Source organism: Mauremys reevesii, linkage group 9 (genome assembly GCF_016161935.1).
Source record: "Mauremys reevesii isolate NIE-2019 linkage group 9, ASM1616193v1, whole genome shotgun sequence".
In the NCBI taxonomy this organism is placed as follows: Eukaryota; Metazoa; Chordata; order Testudines; family Geoemydidae; genus Mauremys; species Mauremys reevesii.
Window position 1 is genome coordinate 72,073,214 of NC_052631.1, and position 10,515 is coordinate 72,083,728.

Consider the following 10,515-nt stretch of genomic DNA (forward strand, 5'->3'; position numbering starts at 1 on the left):
GGGGAGGGGGAACAGCTGGGGAGGGGCCAGGGGCGAGCCTCCCGGGCCAGGAGCTCAGGGGCTGGGCCAGATGTGGCCCGCGGGCCGTCGTTTGCCCACCTCTGGTATAGCGGAAGTAAATAAAACTGCATGTGAACCCACCTAGAAAACTTGTTTGAGAGTCCCAGAATCTGCAGTTCTATTTCCTTGCTCTTATGATCACAATACTGTGCCTGCGACATACTGGAAATATTTGGAGATCATTTTTTTTTCACAAGAAGCACTTACATTAACCATTTTCTGAATCAGATGCTTGATTATATCAGCTGCTTCTTTAGTGAATATAACTCAAGGATGTGTCTAAAGTCAGTTAATTTAAGTTCTTCTAAAGTTTTACTTGTGTAATTCTACTATGAAACTTAAGGCACTTTTCACTGAACAGTGAAGGAGTAGAGGATATACTGTAGTAAAAGAAAAAATCCCCTGGTGTAGAGCACTTCAAAAATTATCCCTGGAAAATGCATTATATGTATGTTATGTTAATTTTTTGATAACTTTTAGGGATAAACATTATCTAGTGTTAACAAAAACTTGACATGGTTATCTTAAGACATTTCCGGTCAATATAGGCATGTAGTCAGACAGATTTTCAAATCCATTAATGATTTTTACCCATGTGATCATCAAAGCTCTCATACACAATGCAGAGACAGTGGGTGGATGGAGTTATTGTTAGAAAACAGATGAACAAGCAGAGTTGAAAAACAGGGGTGAGGGGGAGGAGAGAGGGAACAGAAAAAATAATAATAAATGCATGTTGAATTCTCATGGGAAAAAATGGGTTTAGAGTAAAAGATGAACTTTTTAAATTTTATTTCATTTTTTGCTGCTTTACTGATGTCTTGTGAGAGGATAGGAAGAGGGCTTCAAAGAGGTTTCTAACTGAACAGAATGAAAGAAGAAATCTCAGGAAAAAAGGTAGGGAAAAGGCAAGTAGAAGTAAAAAGCTGAAAAGTTCACTCAATATAAGGCATGCCCCAGAAGCATCTCCTATAATGGAACAACAGATCAACTGTAAAACCACAGAGACCGTAACTGTGACTGAGTCAGTCTTGGCTGCGTCATTTATTCAGCAGTATATACAGGAGTACCCACACAGCCCTTTACTGATCCATATTTAGCCCCATCTCTGATGCCCTCTCATGAAGGACTCAGGATAACTACACAAACATATAGGCCATCTCCACAGTAGAGAAATGGATGTTCCTATCTAAACAGGTGGAGTAGAACCAGGGCCGGTTCCAGGGGGTTTGCCGTTCCAAGCAGGAAAAAAAAAAAAAGCTGCAATCTGCACCAATTCAGCGGGAGGTCCTTTGCTCTGACCGGGAGTGAGGGACCCTCTGCTGAATTGCTACCAAATAGCTGGATGTGCCGCCCCTCTCCGGAGTGGCCACCCCAAGCACCTGCTTGCTAAGCTGGTGCCTGGAGCCAGCCCTGGGTAGAACTGTTTTAAGAACAAATGATTGTGTATGCCCATGCTGTGAACTGTTGAAACATTATCTTCTCATCCCTACTAGTCCTGTTCCATACAGGCTAGTTGAAATGCCTTCTAGATTCCCGTCCCCCAGTTCCTAGAAACAGTAGATTCTGGGAGATTCCAGAATGGCCCCAGTGCACTGTCAGAGAGTTGTGGATGGAACATCTGAACAGATTCACTCAGAACTGTTTTGGTGATGTTTACACTAGCACTAAACCAATGCAGTCTGAACTGGTGTTGAGACATTTTAGTATTTTGAAATCCTCCAGATTCCAGGAACTAATCCAAAAGGCAGTTGACATGCATGTAATTTTTGGAGTACTGTTATGTGTGTACAAGAGCTGTTTTATAGACATGATGGTGAGACCAAATGGTTCTAGAAATGGTATGTTTCTCTAAAATAGAAAAGGTAATCTTTGAATTCTTCTGGGCTGGGCTCTGAATGTCCCTACAGTGTAGGGCCTCCAACTACTTTATTTGTGGCACCTCTGTGAAAAGGAGATTAAAAATGTATGTGCAATGTATAACCCCTGATAAAATATAATCCTTATAGCCAACTTTAACAAAATAATTGTAAACAGAGAAATAGACCTCCTTATTCATTTGTAACTGGTACTTCTTTTCTTCTTATGTGAAAACTACCTTTGCAAATACTTTTTCTTTCAGAAAGATTTCTCCTCCTCCACCTTCTTGCACCCTTCCACTGATTGCTGTTTATGATACAGCTTCACCTATTCACCTAGACCTTCAGCAAACAGCCAATTATTTTAGTATTTTTCCCACATTATAAATGGGGGAACTGAGGCACAGGGTTAGTGACTTGCCCAGGATTGCACATGGGTCTCCTGTCTCCTTTTCCCCTGCTCCAACCATCAGATGAAACCATTTCTTATTTCACACTGCTATAAAAACCCACACTCCCTGCCTGTGACGGGGTGCGCTTGCCCCACACCAGACTGGAAGGGGTTAACGCCACATTGTGGGCTGAGGAATCCACGCCCCCTTCTCCCTACTGGGCATGCTCCAGGTGTACCAGTATAAAAGTGAGTAGCTCAGCTCAGTCAGGGGAAGACACTGGTGGGGAAGGATGTGTGCCTGGAGCGCCTGCTGAGGATGGCCTCCAGCCTGTACTAGAGGGGAGCGACGACGTGGACCACAGCCTCGGACCCCAGCAGCCGACAGAGCCCCAGGGAGTAGCCGGTGCAGGGGAACTAAGAAATCCGAATGCCTCCTGTACTACAATGCCCAAGACTGCAGTAGGAAGTGACCCAGGGGTGGAGTCAGAGTTGTATCTCCCACCAAGGTAAGTTCGGCATATTTCAGTGAGACTCCCTGCTGAGCTGTTAGCTGGTCATTCCACTGCTATTAGGGCTCTGGGTTGGGGCTTGGTGGATTTTAGTGGGCCCAGGCCCCAGAGGGATGGTGGCCCCCAGGAACTCTTGCCATTGGGCCACACTGCCCTGACAGGGGCATGTTTTATGGACTCTGGCTGCTAGGCCATACTGTGTTTCATGGGGTCTGGCTGCTAGGCTGTACTACCCTGAATGAGCGGGGCGTTTGCATAGACTCTGGCCATTGGGCCATATTGCCCTGACAGTAGAGGTGTGTTTCATGGACTCTGGCTGCTACCCCAGGGAGCAACGCAGATCCCAGATAGCACAGCAGAGCAGGCAATGGGTGAGACACCACCCACAGAGGGCACTCCACAGCTAGAATGGAGGTAATTCCCAGAGCGACTGGCAGAAGGCGCCATGGTGGTGAGCACAACCCATTACACTTCCCTACAAGTGCGTGGGGAAATCTGACATTATCTAGACTGGTGATGTGACAGGTCACATATTCCAATGGCCTTTAAATTATTCCTCAGTAGAGATGTGAGGATAGAATAATGTCACTTCTCACGTGTACCATCTTGATGTATTGTTAGTATTATTTGGCATTTACACTGTTGTAGTGCCTAAAAGCTATAACCAGGTTTGGCCTCTTTGTGATGGGTGCCATACCAACATATTATGTTACCTGCCTTCAACTGCTTATAATCCAAAAGACAAGCTATAATAAGTGGGCTGGGACGGAGTACAGGAGATCGGGCAAATAAGTTCAATAGGATATGGTAGTTACTAACTGGCTAATAGCAATGATCACAGCTGTCTAGCCATTGCCAGGTTGCATTTTGTATGCATTATGAAAAAGATGAATGGAGGGACAAGGTAATTGGTTTATGGATTTTAATTGGGAGCTTATTCTACTTTTAAGAGATGGAATTGGGAGTAGGCATGTCAGTGCATTTTGGAGAAGCAAAGCATTGGATGATTGAGAACAGCATGACTGATGGAGCAAAGGTAGGAGCTGAACTTGTGATAAGATGATAGTCTGGATAGGCAGGAAGAGCTAAATTTCAGAGGGTTTTGAAAGTAAGAACAAGGAAATTTTTGCATTGGAAGAATGGAAGGACTTAAAGCAAAGGTGACATAGGTGGAGTCACCAGCCAAGATGATCTTAGCAGTAGCTTTTTTTTTTTCATTTATTTGTGGGGATGCAAGGTTGCAGTATTGAAGACAGAGAGGAGGAGATTAATCACCAAGATATGAGATGATCATGGATTGGACAAGAGTTTTGGCAGTGTGGTCAGAGAGGCCAGGTTGGATCTTGGACATATGCGGGGAGAAATGGAAGACTTAGACATGGCCTGTCTTGGTACATGGGTAAAAAAGAGCCCAGTCAAAGACAAAGCCAAGATTTTGGGATTGTGTGAGGGGGAGGATGGTGGTAGTGTCCATGATAAAGAAATGGAGGATTTAGAGGGAAAGACTGACAAATTGATTACGGCCATGTTAAGTTTCAAGTGTATTGTATCGTGATTCCTGGAAGATGCCTCTAGAACTGACAGTTGAAAGATACAGTGAATTAGATTTTATGGCATAAATGTGCCATTTATGAAGGGACCTGATGTTTTGTGAGAGACATGATAATGCCTAATAAAGAAGTAGAAAGCACCTTTCCTCGTGGGTTTAGAAGGACCTGTAACTTTAGAAGTAGCAGAGTTTACGTAAGCATAATATCTACTTTATTTTCATTCTTTCTATAGACTTTCAGTCATTGACCAAAAAGCAGACTCACCTATATCTCTCTACAATGGATTAAATGCAGAAGTGACATAAATGGTTATCAACTTAGATTTTGGTAAATGAGTGTAATTTACATGCTAAAGTGGCAGAAGAGGTGGGGTTGTCTTAAGAAAAGCAAGTAGCAGTACAAGAAGATATAAAGAAAAACTAGCCTCAAATAAAATTGAGTATAACAGCAAAGTATTTTCTTAGTATTTTAATGTATTTTAAGTGTTTATATCTTAAATTACGAAGGAGTGTTGCCTTCTAAAATTAGAAACATACACAGTAATAGGGGATCCAATAGTATGTGTTCAGTTAAAAATAAAGATATGTATAGTCACAGAAAGCTACCCAGATCTAACCATATAAACTGCAAATATCTACAAAGAAAACCTGAAATAATTCCTAGAATATAGGCATTGGCAAACGTTTGAAATCGGCAGTTTGAGTTATATTGCTACTATTTTTCTCCTATCCTAATTCACTGAGGCAGTCTTATTTGATGTAAACAAAATCTTCTGTGTAAAAAGAAAGAAATATTGACTCTGGCCTCTTTTAGTGGTAAGGAGATGGGAGGAAGGAAAAAGTCCATTTCAGGAGCTCATTCTATTGAAACTTCAATGATTCAGTGCAAATGGAAACTTGCTTTATTGATTATACTTGTGTTTTCTGGAGGCAGATTCATTGTCAAAGTCTCCAGTATGCCATGTTTTAATTCTACATGTGCTTCTATGAGGCTAAGAAAAGCACTGTTAATTGATTTGTGCATTTCAGGACGAGAACCTGAATGGTTATAAAAATGAATGCTTTAGTGTTCCTTTCTTTAGAACTGTTATACATCATTGCCATGTGAGTTTTGTTATCATTTGGGCATTCTGGGTTGTTTTATTAATCCCAGGATTTGCCATTATGTCAGTTACTTGATAAAGATAACATTTCTGGCTTTCTTTTTTTAAATATAAAAGATGGCTGTTGATAATCTTTGACTCTCCATAAATCACAGCATTGTTTCCCTATCACTACCAATGTGACCTCACTGTTTTCCCTCTTGTAGCTTTAATCTTATTTAATTCTCTGTAGAAGAAACTTCATCTCTATTTAAAAAAAAACAAAAAAACAGTAGAAAGCTTGGGAGTCTCATGTATCTTTGATTTTGTTCAAAGTACTTTGATATGCTACAGATTGATAATTATGAAGGGTGGTACTCTACTTGCACTCACTTCATTTTTTGTTGTAAAAATAACCCATCAATTGGCCACATGTTCTAAAAGCCATTTGAATTCATTTCTAAAAGATGAAAACTTTGTCTAAAAGGACATGCATATCGGAACTCAGATTTGGAGCTTTGGTTAAAAATGGGTCTTCACTGAATTAATTTAGTTCTCACTGAACTAAGTGACCAATGGTCCTATCTATTTCAATACAAGGAAATTTACTTTAACTGCACTTGGATTAATTCGCAAAAGCCTGGGCTAGAATCAGGCATTAGGTGAGTAAATGTTGCTTTCCACACAGTTATACCAAATAATTTTATTCCTGGCCTGCAATCCCCATGTTGTAACACTTTCACTAATACTCAGCTGTGTAGTTTTGTGATGGGACTTCAGTTGGAGATACACCACTCTTGTTTTCACTTTTGACAGGTTTTGAATCCAACTTTCCAAAGGTGAGAGATGAGTGCAAACTATTGCACTGCCTCCCTTGGACTGAGCTAAATCCTGCTGATTTTCTCCCTCTCCCACAGAGCTGGTGCTAGACAAAGCAATTACTTAGGGCCCTGGGTAGATCAAGAGCCCCCCCTATTATTTGTATATGTTGTATGGGGCTTCCCAAAATAGTCCTGCTTAGGGCCCCCGATGAGCTAGTACTGGCACTGCCCATTTATGTACCAGTAAGAAACTTGTTACAAACTTTTAAGTACCATAGGAACGATAATGCATAGGGCCCAATTTTCAATTACACTGAATCCTCTTTATGCCAGGTCATAATATAAATGAGAATCTGGCTTGTGATCTTTATATTTCTGTGTCATAATTAATCAGAAGGCAGTTTTCTGTCTTACCTACTCTTGACATATGTAACCAGAAAACAGTCTGTAAACTCTTCACTGCTATTTTGGACTAAGAGATACCTTTCCCCGTGTGTTGTTCTTTACTTGTTCCCATGCTGCAGAGCTGGGGATTCTTTTGGCAAGTGGGAGCAAAGAAACCAATTTACAGTGAGCTCAGTGCCTCAACCTGAGAGGTGTGTGTCAGTTGCTGAACCACCTGCAAGTTCTCCTTGCCACCAATGGAAATTGCAGGTTCACAGCACTTCCCAGGATCAGACCCTAGCTTTGTGATTCCGTCAGAGTTCACAATATTACAAGGACAAGTGACAGTGCTATTGTAAGAAAACACTGTGCAGTGCTATTGAAGGCAGTCTTTGGTTCAACATTTTGTGTGATCAGAATTAGAGCTTCAAGATCTTGAATAAAACCTACCTTGCAAGTAACCTCACTTGAGAGGATATTTTTAAGCTCCTGTACCTAGGGAGAGCTAAATTAAAGTCAAAGGAGAACTTAAAGGTAAGAAATAATTAGGGCAGGGAGAAATAATAAAAATGCTAGGGAGAGCTAAATTAAAGTCAATGGAGAAGTTAAAGGTAAGAAATAATTAGGGCAGGGAGAAATAATAAAAATGCTAAGCAGGAGAGTCAGACATCAATGATTCAATGGGAGGCTATGTCAGGTATAGAAATGTCATCTATTGTGGGAAATATAAAGAGACGACATACTGTAAGGGCCCCACCTACCCATTCTCAGTTATAGATGTCAAGCATGTATGGTCGCTTGCTGCTTGAAAATCCTGTAGAAATACCCTGAACATTGTCCATGGAGTGTTAGCCTCACTTAGCTTCTCTTCCCCTAGTGTAGTAATAATTATTTCTATTCTCCAACTTTATTTCCTATTTTAAGTAAAGATTTTCTATTTCATTTCCAGCAGCGTGGCAATAATCTATCCAGTGAAGTTCAGTTAGGTATTTCCCAAACTGGAAAATTAGGGATTTGGGGTGAAATCCTGGCTTCATTAAAGTCCATGACACAACTCCCATTTTCTTCCCTGTGGCCTGTATTTCACCCATTAAATCCATTCTTGAAAAGTACTGAGCACTATCGGTTCCCATTATAATTGTCTTTCAGGATCAGGCCCTTTCAGAGAGTTGGGTAATTCATTAGCTATGCTGTTGCCCTGGCTTTGTGAAGGTGGGATTCAATTTTTACCACACCAAAAAAAAAAAAAAAAAAAGCACAATCGGTGTCCGATGATATTGTATATCAGCAACAGTAGCAGAAAGAAAAGACATTAGTATCTTTCCCTAACAAATAAACTTATTTGTGTCTGGATCAGTCATTCTCAGTGTATAGACTTGTTTGTCAATCAGTGGCATGAATGCCAGCTGCACTAAAAAGACATTATGAACACAGCCCTGGGGTTGAGGAGAAGAAATGTTTGCATCTCACACAGCAAAACCCTAAAAAATGTTGGTCCTTTCAGGTTTCAGAAAAGATCAGTCTGACCTCAATGAAAAGTGTGTGTGTGTGTGTGTTATCATCAATGAACACAGTCTTCTTTCATTCCACAGGTTCTCCCCCAAGATGAAGTTTAAATCCCGTCTCAAATAAAACTACATGATTTAGGAACAAACTTACAATCTCTCTCTGCCCAAACCATGTTCTGACTCCATTTAGTCTTAACTGTGTAGAGAAAGCTGTCTTATAGGAACCATAATAGACCAAAGTTTCCTTATTGTGGGTATTATTGCATGAGTTGGGCTGATTACACAAACAAGTTGTGTTTTTTGTTTGTTTTGTTTGTTTATAAAAAACCCTTTTTTTCTCCTAGACATTTATCCTATGCTTGTCACCATGGCATTTGAACCCCTAGGATGGGGGACAACAGATCTGTAAGTGGGTGCCCCAACCCAGATGTAACTTTAATATACCTAGGAATTTACGCCCATGTAATCTGTGCCTCCCACTATAATAACAATGCTTTAAATCCTGACTCAGCTCTGTGGCCCAATTGGGATTTCTACCTGGTATTCTGATGACGAAGGCTGACCCTTAGCAAAGGTAGCTGAGTCACTCCATGGTCACCCAGCCCTGGCCAAAGAGCTGTCTTCCCTCTGCCATATATCAGCAGTAGTCACCAGGAAGTATCCCTGCATGGAGGTAGGGGGTCTCCCTGGTTGAACTAGAGAGACAGTGAAAGGTCAAGTGGCCACCCACTTCCTGATGTCAACAATGAGCCATTTGACAGCTCTGAAATTGAACAGATGCCTAATGCAACCTTCCATTTTCTCCAAGCAAATTGGGCTCTGTGAAGGGAGGAGCTAAAATCTTCCCAATAGCGTTTATAGAAGGGATCCCACTTGCACTTGTTACCTCATTCTCACATCCTTCCAGACACACACAATGGAGGGGAAGAGGCAGAAAGGAGAACTACTAGCCACCACCAGTTCCTGTTTCGAGTGTTTCTGCCTAAGTCCTCCTCCTATAATTGGGTCCATCTATCTGTGCTGTAGAGTCTTCTTTCAAGAGGTACATACTGGTCTTGGGTTCTTCTGTGGGAGTAGAAAGGAGAGCAGCATGCCCAGAAGCCTAGTCAAGAGGGGCATGGAGAAGATTTGTTTATATGAGCTCTTTCCATACATCCCAAATGAGTAGCCACTATAGGCCCTCTCCTGCACTGGTCTGAATGTCCTTAGGATTGGTTCAAGTGGCAATGCACTCCCAATCACAGGACTAGTGGGGCTTCTGCAAACCATAGGATTTGACTCAAAAGAAGTCAAAATAAGGCAAAAGCAGAGCGGCACAAGACAGAAAGCCTTAGATATATTGGTGTTGTGTTTTTATGGTTTGTTTGTTTGCAGGGGGGTTTTTTAGCAAATTTTCTCACCAAAGAAAGGTGTTGTACTGTGGAAGTTCCAGCTTCCTCCCATTGCTTAGACAATTCATCTCAAACCTGGCCTGAAGAGACCACCTCTAGCAGTGAAAGGATCATTAGGTCTCCTTGCTCATCCATGAACAGCCTTTCTGCTAAGACTTCCATAAAAGGTGTTAGTTGTGGTGGTGCTTTTCATGATGTGAAGATGTAATTAACAGGACTTGCACTGAGCCCACAAACACATTTATTATAGACCACGAGCGCACAATGATTTTCAGTCATTAGTGGCCTTAGAGGAATTCAAAATGGTGATGTTGAAGGGCAATATATTTTAATATCTTTATTTTGTTTATTATTCTGCTGGAGCAGAGAAGAACAGATGACTGGCACTGCATTGCTGAGAGATTTTGGTTAAAGGTTAATTGAAGAGAGAATCCATCCAACACCTTTTCATCAAACTTCACCCTGAAAAGATAACAGGAATTAACCCATCAACATACTAGATTCCTATGTAAATCAGAGCATATATAGTGGCATCAGACTTGCATAATTTTGATAGAGAAAAACAGTCAAAACAAGTCATTGAGGGCTATTCATAGAGCATAGTTGGGCTCAGGATGGGGGTTTGATTAGAACTGAATGAATAATTGACATTTTCACTTTGGGGGCCAAATCAATCAGTTTGTTTTTAAATCAAACTGATTCAGGTTTTTTCACTGAAATGAAAAATTAAAATAAATGTTTAGGATCAAAAAGGAAAAAAAAAGAAAAATCCAAATAAAAGAAAAAAATGTTTGTTTGTTTGTTTCATTTAGATTTTGGGTGACTTTCATCCCGCCCCCCATTTAAAAAAAAAAAAAAAAAAGCTAAATTTTTAAATGAAACATCATTCCAAAATGAGAAGCATAAATGTTTCATTTTGAAATGGTCAAAATTTTCCTTTTAGACTTTTTTTAAAAAT

At 40.7% G+C, this 10,515-nt stretch overlaps 1 long non-coding RNA gene across 1 annotated transcript in view; it reads left to right on the forward strand.

The window, feature by feature from the left end:
• The window catches only part of LOC120371448, a 73,340-nt gene extending 71,072 nt beyond the window's left edge, over positions 1-2,268 (forward strand). The window contains exons 3-4 of the long non-coding RNA XR_005584361.1: positions 896-957; positions 2,183-2,268. This is a non-coding gene — a long non-coding RNA (uncharacterized LOC120371448). The remainder of the gene's footprint in view (positions 1-895; positions 958-2,182) is intronic.
• Positions 2,269-10,515: the final 8,247 nt, after the last annotated feature.